At 35.3% G+C, this 14,959-nt stretch overlaps 1 protein-coding gene across 2 annotated transcripts in view; it reads right to left on the bottom strand.

The window, feature by feature from the left end:
* SGCD (sarcoglycan delta) overlaps window positions 1–14,959 on the bottom strand; it is a 739,981-nt gene that overhangs the window by 497,221 nt on the left and 227,801 nt on the right. The window contains exon 1 of one of the 2 annotated variants that reach the window (XM_051978784.1): window positions 13,182–13,327. The exons of the other annotated variant lie outside the window; for it this stretch is intronic. The gene's annotated coding sequence lies outside the window, so the exon portion shown is untranslated. Of the gene's footprint in view, window positions 1–13,181; window positions 13,328–14,959 lie in introns of those variants that run through there. 2 annotated transcript variants of the gene reach the window in all.

Genomic DNA, 14,959 nt, shown 5'->3' with positions numbered 1-14,959 from the left:
AGAACCTATAGAGGGTAATATCATTTAGCCTAAAAGGGATTTGAGAGATATTTTAATTCATGACTCTTATTTTATAGGTGAAGAAACAAACTCTGAGATAGGTATAGTGTCTTGGCTAAGGTCAACCACATGGCTTTTTATTAGAAGCCAGGATTTCAGCCTAAACTTTGTGACTCCAAATAACTTACTTGTTCTGCTTTATTGGGAGCAGATTAGAAAATAAAAACTTGGATTTTAGTCATTAGATGATGTTAACACTTAAGGGCTTTTGTTATTGTTGTTGTTTTAACACAGGAGTGACTAGAATAGAGCTATATTGCTATAGGATGTAGGAGAGAACAGAGTAAAGAGCAGTGTCAGAGGGAATCTCTTTGAAAGTTATTGCAGTAGTCTCATTGAGATGTAATCACAGCTTAAACTGTGGTTGTGATGTAGGTTTTTAAATTTTATCTATTGTATTCTGATCTTAAGAAATAAAATATACACTTCTATAATAGATATTTTAAAAAAGATGATTCCACAGGAAATTATAAATTTATTATGTATAACATATTCTTCTTTTTGAATATATAATAAAGTTATCATGTAGGAAAGAAGGGGACAGATGAAGGAACATTATGGAGTTAATGTTCTTGTTTGTTCCTATCTTCCCCTCACTATTTTCATGCTTCCTAACCATGACCAAGTTGATTTTAGAAGTCTTCTATATAGTGTGAATGCAGAAGTACCTTAAATGTCCTATGTTCTAACCTTTTGATTAAATGAAATACTCTCATCAAGTTCAAACTGAACTGCAAACATTCTCTGGAAGGGCTAACATTAAAACAACCATCATTCATCAATGCTGTCATTTGAGGTAATTTATTAGACTAGCTTTATCAGTTATCCTGGGACACAGAACTGGTGAGTTTTGTTGGAGGTGAAAAAAACTTAGGAAAGCAGCAGCATAAGAAGCATTGTCTAAGGGACCAGAAGGAAGGTACTTGGAATTTGAGGTAAGGAAGATGAGAGGTGGGCCCCTGGGATAACAGAGGAGCAGAGGAAATCAAGTTTGTCCTACAGCATAAATTGTCTTGGAATTGCCACCCCAGTCTATGTCAGATGCATCACAGAAGAGCTTCTTTAGAGACAGAAGACTAGAGATCACAGTTTTCTGTTTTCATGTACCATTTCTGAATTAATGTTATCACCTGGGCCATATCCATATGATCAATAAGAACCTTTTCTCTTCAATAGAACAGAAGCCTTCTGCTCCCTACTTCCAATCTGTGAATTTTCTTCTAATTAGTTGATTATTCCTTTCATTTTCAGGCTCTTCAGGGAAATAATTTTAGGTATATAGGCTAGCTGGGTTTCTTATTAGGAATAATGGAAAGTTCTCCTTTTCATTTTTCTAGCAACACTAATATAATCACCCTGAATCATTATCAAACCACAGTATGTGGGCTGAAAATTTAGGCGGTATTTACTATTATGCAGACATCTGCAGGGGTATATTTTTCCTCTTTTCCACCCCAGGTATTTATTAGTTGGACAAACCATCTTTATTAAAAATAATGAAATCTTTCTTACTTTGATACTATATTAAATAAAATGCCTATCGTGGTGCAGCCAGGTACATGATATCTCTTATCTTCAAAAGGGACTCTCCCCCCTACCCCCGAAACTGTATAATCTCAACAGTAGATCATAGCAAAAATTCTTATACTAAGACCAATTGTTATTCAGTCAATAAATTAAGGAAATTTATTTCCTTAAGGTACTCAAATTTATTATCACCAACTAGGTACGCTTTTCTGTATCAGAAACTAAAAAAGAAACAATGCTATGCTACGGTTGTAGCCAGCATGTGCCAACCAGAGACAATTCAGCTCTTCCTCTACCCCATTTCCTTCTGTGAATGGGTAAGGAAGCTCCTGAGAGTGCTTGTAGGAAACCACTGAGCCAATACAGGCAAGTCACCTGGGAGAAAGTAGGAACCAAGAACCAAGAAGGGTAGCCACTCCAAGAGTGGGCAAAAAGTGAAGAGGAGTCTGGGTTAGATTGAGAGAGTTTCATAGACCAGGGATGTACTGAGAGATCAAGAGATAACATAGTAAATTCCCAGATGTGCAGAAGTAAATAAGAACCCACAGGGATCTATAGAACTACACAGAATAAAGAGAGAAAGAGGGCAACAGCATAAGACTGAGACTGACTTAGACATAGGATCCAAGCTGGAATCAAGAATACTCTCAATTGGTATTGTGAGTTTGTAGGTTATGGCACAAAACCTCTGGGAAAAGAAGGAAGCTACGTAGGAGGGAACAAACAGGAATCCTCTATTGATACTTCATTAAACAAATCTAATCTGTGCTTATTGTTTTTGTTCTTCAGATGTTTGCAGTGAAACTGATTGATGACTTCTTGAAAGCAATGAGTTCACTAATGTTTCTGGAGAGAAGATAGGGCAATATGAGGGATATAAATTAGTGATTATAAATCAATTAATAATAATTTATTAAGCACTTACTTTGTGCCAAGAACTTTTAAAGAACCTACTGTGTGCAAAGCACTATGTTAGATGTGGGGAATACAAAAATAGGGGAAAAGTCTGTGCCCTTAAGGAGTTTATATTCTAATGAGAGACAAATATATACAAAGCAAGCTACATACATTATGTGTTTTCTTCCCTTCTTTACTATATCTCAACAGTAGATCATAGCAAAATAATAATAATAACTTAAAAAAGGAAAGCACTAGAATTAAGAGGGATTAGGGAAGGCTTGCTATAAAAGGTGTGCTTTTAGTTGGAACTTAAAGCAAGTGAGAAAGGGCAGGAGTCAAAGCAGAGAAGGGAGAACATTTTAGGTATGGAGGACAGCAGTAGACAATTCCTGGACCTGAGAGGTAAAGACTAGTAGGAACATCTAGGAGGCCCATTCTGAGGAGCACCTGGAAAGGTAGGAGGGAGTTGTTATGAAGACCTTTTAATGCCAAACAAGATATTTTCTATTTGCCTCGGGAGACAAGAAGGAAGCCACTGGAGTTTATTGAGTAGAGGGTAGAAGTGACAAAGGACACATGATCAGATCTATGTTTTAGCAAAATCACTTTAGTGGATGGATGTGAAATGGATTTAAGTTGGGAGAGACTTAAGGCATGCAGACCCCAAAATTGGCTATTGCAGTAATCCAGGTGTGAGGTAATGGGAGCCTACACTGCATGGGATAGCTATATCAGAGGAGAGAAAGGAGTATAGTTGAGGGACATTATAAAGATGAAATTGTCAGGCCTTGACAAAAATTTGGAAGGAATGTGATGGATAGTAAGGAATCTGAGATGACTCCTAAGTTGTGAACCTGCAGAACTGGAAGGATAGTCAACATAACATTTTAAAAAACTGAACCTACTCCACACATCAGAGGCTAGGATCTGAAATTATGGTTTCACAAGGGCTTCTCAAACTTTTTCCACTGGTGACCCCTTTTTGTCTGTTAAATTTTCACATTACTCTAGGTATAGAAAAAATATTTATTAATAAAAAATCAAACAACTATGGATGATAAATCCTAATTTTACAACCTTCACATTTAGTTTTAAGACCGCATATAGGGTCACAAACCATAATTTAAAAATCTGGAAGTTATAAAAGTTTCATTATAACATTCTGCATAACAAAAGTTCTCCTTTTTCAGTTAAGTATTTTCAAAGGATAATACATTCAGGTAACATTAAGAGTATTATATGAAACAAAACAAATATTATCTTCTTATACACTATAATGACCCTAGAAGGAGGTCACTAATGAAGTGCCACTAGGGATCTCTCTTTTCTCTGTTATTCAAGATTGTTGACAATGACTTAAGTAAAAATATTTTTATGATGTTGGACTGGAGATTTGGCATGTTGCATAGTGGAGTTAAAACCCTTAAAAAGATTTCAATATACTAGAACAACTTTAAGAATAATTTCATGTGATAAAGTATAAAAGAGATAATTATAAAGTTTCATACAAGGTTTAAAAAGTACAAAACAGGAGAGGTAGAATTAGACAATTCTATGTTGAAGGAAATTAAGAGATTGTAATGAACTGCAAGATCAATGTGATGATAAATGCTTTTTAGGTGAACTAAAAGAGAATCATCACAGCAGTTCCAAAAAAAAATGTCATACAAGTCCTTATTAATAGAGCCAGAAAGTCCATAAGAATCAACCTCTTGGAAAACAGCTTTCATTCAAAGCTCAACTCAAGAGCATTTCTTTACCACCTTGAATTTGCCTAATAGTATAATAACCTGGTACATAGTAAGTACTAAATTATGCTTATTGATTATTTTACTTTGCATATATTTTGTACATATATATTTTTGTGCATGTTGTATTCCCAATAGACTATATATTCATTGAGTAATGAGATTATCTTGTTTATGTCTTTGTAAATCCAGGGATTAACCTATTGCTTACTTAATAAACGCTTGTTAATTAATAGAATAAGGGCAGCTAGGCTATGTAGTACAGGACTTCTCAAATTTTTTCAACATATAACTGCTTTTCATCTGAGAAATTTTTTATTTGATCCCAGATATATATGTATATAAAATAGGTATATCAATCAAACATTTACTGATAAGAAATCATAATTTTGTGACTCCCACATTCACTTAAGATATTCCATATGGAGTTTGTAAAACAGTTTATGAAGCAGAGATATAGAGGATGGGGGACCAGTTGTACAATTAAGAAGAGTAGAATTCAAATCTGGCCTCATACACTTACTGGGGGCATAACCCTGAACAAGTCACTAAATCCTTTAAACCTCCCATTTCCTTATCTGTAAAGTGATTTGTAGAAGGAAATGGCAAACCACTCCATTTTTATGCCAAGAAAACTATCAAAAAGAATCACAAAGAGTTGAACACTACTGAAATGACTAAAAAACAATGCATATTTGCTGTATTGTTGTTTCATTATAGATACTGGTCAGATTTAAGCTTGATATAAGAAGAACTTTAATAACAGTTAGAGCTGCCTAAAAGTGGAATGGTTCTTCAGATCACAGAGCTAGAGATGGAAAAGACAATAAACTCTAACCTTTCATTTCACAATTAAGGAAACAGTTCCATGGAGTGGTTTGCCCAAGGCCACTCTAGTTATATGAGACAAAATTTAAATCCAGTTTTATGAGTCCAGTCAGTGCTCTTTTCATTAATGCCAGGTGTGCAAGCAGAAACTGATTGAATCTAACCTGTGAATCCTGGGGAAAGAAATGTTCTGAACCTCAGTTTCCTTAGTTGAAAAATGAGTGTGTTGGATTAGGTTGCCTCTGGGGTCCCTTCTAATTTTTTATTAATAACTCTATCACTAACTTTTCAGGGATGTTTAGAGGAGATTTTTGCTTAGAAACAGTTTGAACTAGATGGTAGGTTCCCTACCAATTTGAGTATTTGTTGTAATATGGCAATCTTAACTTTTTATCATCACAGAATATAATCTGTTGTTTTCATCATTATATCTCAAGGAAGATGTAGAGCAAACTGGAAAAGTTACAGAAAAACAAAAACTGAAAAGACTATAGATATGGTGGGAGGAGGGACTGGGATTTCTTTATGAGGAATCTTTATGAAGATTGAAAAGAATAGAAACATAAGACAATAGCTCTATAATTGATAGGGACATATGAGGTCATCTAGTCCAATCCCCTTACTTTACAGATGGGAAAATCAAAGCCCACTTAAGTCATTTGACTAACATCACACAAACAGTAGGACAGGAATTTGAACCAGATCTAGAGATCTGAATCCAAATTTTGACTCCATAATTACTAATGTTATTTTTGTCATACCATGCAAAGAGAAAAAGAGAGAAAAGGAGAGAAACAAGAATGAAATCCAATGACTATAGATAGGATGGACATGGATGGGGATAGCAAGGTATAAGAAGACTATGCTTTATGCTAAAAATATGTTTCAAAAAAGATGTAGAAAAACTCCTGAATTAGAAATGGTTAGCCATTGAACTTGGGGTCCTCTCTAATTTCTGACACTGATGTTTTATAGTACAGCTATTTTCTCTTATTACTTATACCTTGATCAAACTTCTAGAGAGAGGAATACTGTCTGACTTTGACTGTGAATAACATAGTGGAATTTTAGCAATGTGTTTTTTCCTGGCCACACAGACATTATTCAAATAAATCTGCTGCTTTACTTGCTACTTTTCTTCCACCATAAAACTTGAGGCTTCTTGGATATTTTTACCATGGAAATAAAAAGTATGAGGGTAATGAATAATAGTTCTATTTTAAAGAACATATTTCAAAAGGTCTGTTACATTCACCTCTCTTCAAAACATTATTGGCATTTTGTTGGTTTTAAATACTAATGAAAGATTCTTCATGTTTGTCCAAGGCCCATCTAGGCTATCTTCAAATGGTCAGGTATCCACATATGAACAACTTGATTACTTTAAGCTAATTTCATTTCCTTAGTAGAATTTGAAGAAACAGATACCAGAAATTTCTAAATTCATTCATAACAATAGCTTGTTTTTTATATAGCACTTGAGAAAATCAAATATTAATTTTCTATTTTTTGATTTGATACCATTCTGCAATTGACTCTATTTTGCTGACTGCCTCAGACATGTTTCTTTGTCTGATCTTACTTCAGAAGTTTATGAGCCCAGAAGTTTAGATTTTCCTGTCTGAGTTGGTTTAAAATTCAGCTGGTCAATAAATCACCTTAGCTCAAAGAAATAAGTTATCTTACTAACAAGCCTTGCATGCCCATGTACAATTAAGGCAGATCTGTTATCTCACTAACAAGCCTTGCAAGATGCAAATGGATGCAAGGAAGTCTGTTATCTCTGCAAGGCTGCTATCCTTCAAGAAAGTCTGGCCTGTTATCATTGTGATACATACTAGCCATACAGGTAGACACCATCAATGAGTTTTCCATAGTAACAAGATAGAAGGAGTGGTTGCTAGCCTTGCATTCCAATCTTCCATCCAATCATGTTGTTTTCCATCATCTATATTACTTTGCAATCAATCATTTTCTACCATCTGTGATGCTTTATGTTCTTTGTTCATATGTGTGTATATAATATATGCTTAAAACAAGTACATATATATGTTTATATACAAGTATATATAATGTATCTACACACATTATACATATATAATGTGTGTAGATACATTTACATATATATATGTATAAAATCTCAAGTCATGGGCCCCAAATTAAGAATGTCTGCTTCTTGCCAGACTATTCCTGCTCATACTTGTCTTTTCATTTTCTTAATTCCTACACTCCTTATTATCTGAACTAAATTATTTAACATTTAATCATAAAATGTTTCTTGTCTCTAATAATTTTATGTACATCTCCTTCTATCCATGTCAAGAGATCCTTGAGGTATCTTAAATGAATATCTTGAAGACAGAGTTTATCATATGCATCTTTTGCCTCACTTCTTGGCTCCTAGTACACTGCTAGATATGAAAAAGCACACACTCTCTAACTTATTCCTAACTTGACTCAAAAAACTTTTTGATCTGGGTATGTGATTTCAATGGTGTGAGAAACTCCCCAAAATGGACACACCCTTTATTGAAACAGATAGTAATGATTGTCTATCTTATAGTCTTTGATAGCTGACCAGGCACATTGAAAGACTGCCTAGGTTTATGTGGTGAATATGTGTGAAAAAGGGGACTTAAATCTAGGTCTTCTTGGTTCCAAGGCCAGACCTTTATGCCTTTCATAACACTGCTTCTTAAGCTGTTTATTATTCTTTAAACAGAATAGCATAGATACACAAATGTACATGAAAACAATTTTACTAAACCTGTTACAGTGTTTTCTTATTATGTTGGGGAACTTAGTACTTAATTCAACAATAGTGGTCCTCAAGTTTCATATTTTTAAAGTTTAAAAATATGCCTTATGTATTCCTTAGCCTCCTTCTGAAAAGAGATTGACTTTAGAAATAGAGAAATTAAGTCAAGAAAGAATTTAGGGGTGGTTCAAAATATCACAATACATTAAAGAAAACATTGCATCCCCCTCTGCTTCCATTAAATCCAAGAACCATTGATTAGGGACCTTCAAAGGCAAGACATTCAGTTCTTTGAGGAAGAAGTACAGATGGAAAAAGCAAGCTCCTCACCTCAAAGAGCTTATTTTGGAAAAGAGGAAAGTGCAAAGGCAATTTATGAGTCAAAGGGGGATGTGATACAAAGGAGCCGTCAAGACCAAAAAAAGGGAAAAAGAAATTATTTCATATACTAAATCTCCACAGCAAACGCTACAGCAAGAAAATCACTGAATCTGAGAGCTGAAAGGTGCTTAATCTCTCTAGACCAATCCTCCCCAGTCCCTAAGCAATCTCTTCCACCTGTACTAATTGCTGGATCACTTAAAGTCATGCTAAGATATTCTTAGTCATTTAAGATTGCATTCCGGATCTAAGTTAAATTGTTTAACTTTTACTTCTTAGCAAATTACTGGAGCTTTCTTTAAGGCTTCTCGCTTTCAGTGCACCTTCCTAATTGAACATCCTTGCTCTGTGGATTTGCACTGATAATGACTTTTGATTCTTATTAATACAATGCAGTGGGGAAACCAATCCGCCTGACTGAGCAAATTTTCAGCATAACAAGCACAGGGTTGGGCCTTCAATGTTGCTAACAGGAATAGTGCACTTAATTTCCTTCTCCCAATGCTCAAGTGTACCCTGAACCAAAGGCTGCTGGTGCTTGTACTAACTGTGTAAATCTATCATTGATTTAAAAAACAACACGCTAGGGTATGCTCAGCCCCCAAACAAGGAAAATAGCATCCAAGTGGAAATATTCAGTGGGGCATTAAAACAATCTCAGTTTTTATTTTTTTTTAATTTTGTCTGTATGTAATTGCAGAACCCAAAGAGAGAGGATGTTTTCTAAAAAATCCAACTTCCCATTAGAATGAACAAACTTCAAATTGAGACCAGGAAATGGAAAAGGCACTTATAAGCAAATGTCAATACAACACAAGACAGATGAAATTTTGAAATCATCAGGTCCCCTGGGTTCACAGGAATTTTTGAACTAAATGGCAACTTCATGCTTGATTTTGCAGGTGGAAGTTTTAAAGGTGCCATTGCAAAGTCTCACAACTCTGGTTGCACTTTTTTTTTTCATGAACAGATATGGTAAATCATATATGCTCTGTTTCCACTGGAAATGTCTTCTTATTACCATAAATATAAAGGGGAAAATTGAATTTGGCAGTTGAGGAAATAGTCACATTAATGTAAAGATTTGGTCCCCTGGTGGTTCTAATTACAGCTGTAGCTTTTTGACTAGGGCCAATGGTGCATATATGTAGTTGTTGATCTGTCATTTCAGTTGTATTTGACTTTTGTAATTCCATTTGGTGTTTTCTTGGCAAAGACAATGGAGTAGTTTGCCATTTTGTTCTTCAGTTCCTTTTTTAGATGAGGAAACTGAGCAAACTTGGCAAAGTGACTTGTTTAGAGTCACATAGTGAGTGTCTGAGACTACATTTGAACTCAGAGAAATGAGTCTTTCTGATTTCATATCCAACACTGTATTCACTGTGCCAACTAACTGCCTTCAATATATGTAATAGATATAAAAAAATTTTGTTGTTTTACCTTGATTTAAAATGGACAAAAGCAAAACATAGAGGTGACTGCCTGATTTCACTAAAATTGTGTTTTATACTATAAAGAAATTATGCATTCAAAAAAATTACAGTGCTCTCCTTTCTCTCTGATAATAAAAAGGGAACATGAGGTAGGCTATGCAGATCACTGAAACGGGAACAAGAACATTATATGAGAGCCTGAATGAGCATTTACAATGTATATAAAATCTGAAATGATTACATGTTAAAGTTTATGGCTTCTTTGTTTTATGATTTATTAATAGCATGACACATTGATATTGTCCTTTATATAAATCCAAAAAAAAAGGAGTTCAACTAGTTGAGCTAAGATTCCTTTTAGAACTCTGATGTTATATAGAATAATAAATGCTTTACCATTTTATCATGTAGAAAATACTTTGTCATTTCTCTTTTTGTAATATCTCTTTTATGCCCCCTCCTCCCTTGTTGTTCTCTAACACTTCTACCAGCTAAGTGCCCTTAAATATCTCATACTTAAATTATTTGCAGTAGTCTTCTGGATTGAGCTCCCTTTCCCATGCCTCATTCCACTGGGTTCATCTTCCACTTGGCAAGTTGATCTTCGCAAAGACCAAGTTTCTCATGTCATCCCCTTATTCAATAAATTTCAATGGTTTTCCGTCGCCGGTGGGATCAAAAATAGACTACCCCCATGCAAGAATGCTTTTGAGTCTACTTTCTAGCTTCTCTGGCTTTCTTCAAGGCTCAGCTACAATCCTACCTTCCATGAGAAACCTTTTTTATTTTTTTTTTTTGTTGGAGTGCAGAAGATTTCTCTCAGTCTTAATACCTTGCTTCTGAGATTATCTCTAATTTATGTATTATAAATCTTGTTTGTCGATAGTTGTCTATATGCTGTCTCTTCTATTAGGTGTAATTGCCTTGAGAGGCTTTTATTGGATTCTAAGAGCTTCGCATGGTGCCTAGTACATAGTAAGCCCTCAAAAAATTCTTATTGACTTGATTTGATCAAATGTATGATCAATATAGAAATCTGTTTTGCTTAACTAATTTATTTGATACAGCAATTTTCTCTTCTCCTCCTGGCTGTCTTCCCTCCCATTAAGAAAATAGGGGGGATAGAAAGAAAATAAATATTTTTCAATTTAAAAATAAAATAAAGTTTAATTAAAAAACATTATCCCTGTCCCAAAGACTCCACACTTTAATGGGGGACAGTTATAATTACATAAATTTTTATTAAAAGGGCCAGATTTGGAAATAGGAGACTTGGGTTTTAGGCACTTCACCTCCATTCTCTGACTGTGGAACATTGGTCTGTTCCTTAACTTCTTTACCTCTGAAATTAATAGGATGAATAAAGTAGCTCATAATGGTCCTTTCAGATCTAAAATATTTTGACTCTGAATTTCCAGTGTTGAATTGGCATTTACTCTTTATGTGATGGTATTTTTGCTTTTCTGGGCAACAAGTCCCTTTTTTATAAAGGCTGAGTTAACATTCTTTCATATCAATAGTTTCCTGGTGATTCTATGTAGCTACAAATTCAAAATCACCATGTTTCTAGAAGAATACAAATTACAAATAACTCAAATACAATGGGAAGCCCATGGTGGATGTAAGCAGGAAGACAGGTTCATATTAGGCACTTAATAAATCCTTGGTGGACTAATTGATAACAACTATAAGAAAAGCCATGTATTATTTGTCTCATTTTATAGATGAAATAAATTGAAGTTATGTATCTTGCTCATGGTTATATGAAACCCACTAGTGTGTCCTGAATCTGAGTCCAAGGCACCACTGTACTATGATTTCTTATAACAACCTGGTGTAGTAGATATAGCAAATATTGGAACTATCCCCTATTTGTTGAGAATATTGAGATTCAAAGTTGTTAATAAATTTCTCAAGGTCATACAGCAGGAAGTGACAATTATAAGGTCTTCTAATTCCAAGCTAGTCCTCACCATCACAAACTTAGTTAAGATTGCTTATAGAAGTATGTGTAATTCTTCACTTTTTCCTACTCTCCTATAAATCCCAAGTGATCTCTCTCTCTCTCTCTCTCTCTCTCTCTCTCTCTCTCTCTCTCTCTCTCTCTCTCTCTCTCTTTCTCTCTCTCTCTCTGTCTCTCGTCTCTGTATCTCTCTTTCTCTTTCTCTGTCTCTGTTTCTCTGTCTCTGCCTCTTTCTGTCTCTTTTTCTCTCTCTTTGTCTCTGTCTCTGTCTTTGTGTCTCTCTCTTTGTCTTGTCTCTCTCTCCCCCTCTTCCTTCTCTCTCTGTCTCTGTCTCTGTCTTTCTGTCTCTGTCTCTCTCTCCCTGTCCTCCTTTTCTCTCTGTCTCTGTCTCTGTCTGTCTCTGTTTCTCTGTCTCTGTTCTTTCTCTCTCTCTTTGTCTCTGTCTCTGTCTTTCTGTCTCTGTCTCTCTCTGTCTCTGTCTCTCTCTCTCTCTGTCTCTGTCCGTCTGTCTCTCTGTCTCTGTCTGTCTGTCTCTCTGTCTCTCTCTTTCTGTCTCTCTCTGTCTTTGTCTCTGTGTCTCTGTCTGTCTCTCTGTCTCTGTCTCTCTCTCTCTCTCTCTCTCTCTCACACACACACACACACACACACACACACACACACACACACACACAATTCCAGGAATACATCTTTTTATTCATATTACAAATTCTATTCCACATCATTTTGAACCCCCAGGTCCTATGTTTCTGGGATTGTTATTGCAATTTTCTGACAGTTTAAAGACACTTAGCATGCTGTGTACTCCCAGACGCAGTGCATAGCAGGCTGTAATCCCCCAGAAATGCTCAGCCTCTTCAGCTGCATTGCTCATCTGGGGGGGTCAGCAAATTTCCCTTGACTTCCAATGCCAAGAAGCTGGCTGCTAGGGGCTTCCAAATGGCAACTCATTCTGTGTTGCAGGAAATCATTTCCCCAAATGCCAAAAAAGACTTTAATAACGAAGCCAGGAGCAGAGCAGTGGGAGGAAAAATTAGAGGAAATTGGGTCCATGTTGTAAAGGGGAGATAATTTTAAAAATGTTATTAAGTAGTAGGAAGAAGCTGCTCTCTGTGGAAGTGATTCTGTGAAGTCTCTAATAGCTGCCTAGAACTGCAAAGGGGCAGAGGTTGAGTGCTATTTGGGCCTATCTGTAAAAGCCATGGGCTGACGCTGTACCCTGAACCATGGCACCAAGACAGAAGCCATCCATTCACTCCCTCGCCCTCAAGCAGTGATTTTTCCCTTAAGTATTTCTCAACATTGAAATCTCCAACCTCCTCACATGGCCAAGCTGCCTTAAGCTCTCCTGATTCAACTGGAATTAGGTCAAAGTAGTTTCTTTACTCCAAAGGAAACAGCAAACCTCTTAGTTTCTTCTACAGGCTTCTAAAGTAAACCCATGGACCTTTCTATGAAGGGGGAAGAAGGAAGACATAAAGTAAAATGAGATTTCCCTCCCCCCCAGAACACCTCACTTCTCCTCCATGGTTTAACAAATTTCTAATTTGACAATAAATGCTCTTCTCTAGCAGCCTTTTACTCACCCAGTTTTATTATGCTATGGCTGAAACTCTCCAGCAAAACCTCCAAAGGTTAACAGACCAGTCCAGAAAGCAGGAGTGCCCTCTCCTCCACGCTGTGAATCTTAATATCCTCCTTACAACAAGTGGGCTATTTTTATACCCGTTAGCAGCCAACAATCAGCAATATCTCAGGCACAGTATAAAATATGACAGGGACAGAGGAAAGGGGCAGTAGTAATACCACTTATCCAAAAGCCAGCCCAGCATTAATAATGGCAGCCTATATTGTGATAGAAGGAAATGGACTAGGGAGCAAGCTTCATAAAAAAAATGGACTCTGAACCTGGTAGGGGGGTCTTCATTATTTGGTATTCTAGAAATGGTACAGGAGGATTCGAGTTAACTTAATATGGTATACAGAAAACTCTAGTTTGATTATCATCTTTGCATTTTATAATATAAGAAAACTGAGGCAAATGGGATTAAATAACTTGCCCATTATCACACAGCTATAAATGTCTGAGGCCAGAATTGAACTCAGTGAGATGAGTCTTTCTCATTTCAGGCCCAGAACACTATCCACTGTGCCTGTCTACCCATGTGTATACATACACACAAACATATATATATATATATATATATATATATATATATATATATACATATATTTATATGCATATTTAGATAAATTTATAGAGATCTGCCTATAGATAGACATAAATACAGATGTAGGTGATATAGATAATATAGGTATAAATATGCCCATATTAAATACATTTAATAATAATTATAATAATAAATTAAATTAAATAGACAATACAGACAGATATAAATAAATATATATATCTGTAGATACAAATTTATCCACAGAAATATAAAGGTAGAGATAGAAATATGCATAGATGTATCTATAGATATAAATAAATATAGATCATATAAAGAGATAGAAGTGTGGATAGAAATATAGATGTATAGAGAGATATAAAGACAGATGTGTGTGTGTATATATATATATGTCTATACATATATATATATATATTTCCCTCTGGATATATCTATTTAATATGGGCATATCTAAATTTTTATCTCATTATCTCTATTTCTACCCATAGATATCTGTATATAATAGAGATTTCTCTCTCTCTCTCTCTCTCTCTCTCTCTATATATATATATATATATATATATATAGATAGATAGATATTAGCAGATGAATCTATTGATCAATAGATCAAGATAAACCTTTGTGCATCTTTGTATCTTGCTTGTATTTTTTTCTCTGTCTTTATGTCTCTCTCTGTGTCTCTGTCTTTCTCTCTTTGTCTCTCAGTCTCTTTGTCTTTGTCTGTCTTTCTGTCTCTTATCTTTCTCATAGCAATCAACATATTGTCTTTCCCATTAGAGTGTGTGAGGTCCTTGAAGTCAGGGACCCTGTTTTTGCCTTATTTGCATTCCCAGGGTTTGACTCAGAGGCTAACATTTAATACATATTTGTTGATTAACTGCTTGATTTATCATCTCCAAGCCTGAGTGACCTAACCTATGAAAAGGGGAGTAATGATGCTCATAAAAACTTAGCACTTAGGTTATAGGGATGAAAGCACTTTGTAACCCTGACAGCAGCAGGTGATTTTGTTAGGATAATTATTTTTCTGGAATGATTTTAAATTTTCCTGAGCCTTTCCATCTCTATTTACTTTATTTGACTTTGGGTTCAGATCCTACTTCTACTTTTCACTGGATATATGACCACAGGTAAATCACTTAACTTCTTAATGTCTCAGGAAATTCTCTAAGTTG

Source organism: Antechinus flavipes, chromosome 2, assembly GCF_016432865.1.
Source record: "Antechinus flavipes isolate AdamAnt ecotype Samford, QLD, Australia chromosome 2, AdamAnt_v2, whole genome shotgun sequence".
Taxonomy (NCBI): Eukaryota; Metazoa; Chordata; class Mammalia; order Dasyuromorphia; family Dasyuridae; genus Antechinus; species Antechinus flavipes.
Note: the sequence above shows the minus strand (reverse complement) of the source record. Positions and strands in the feature narration are given on the sequence as shown.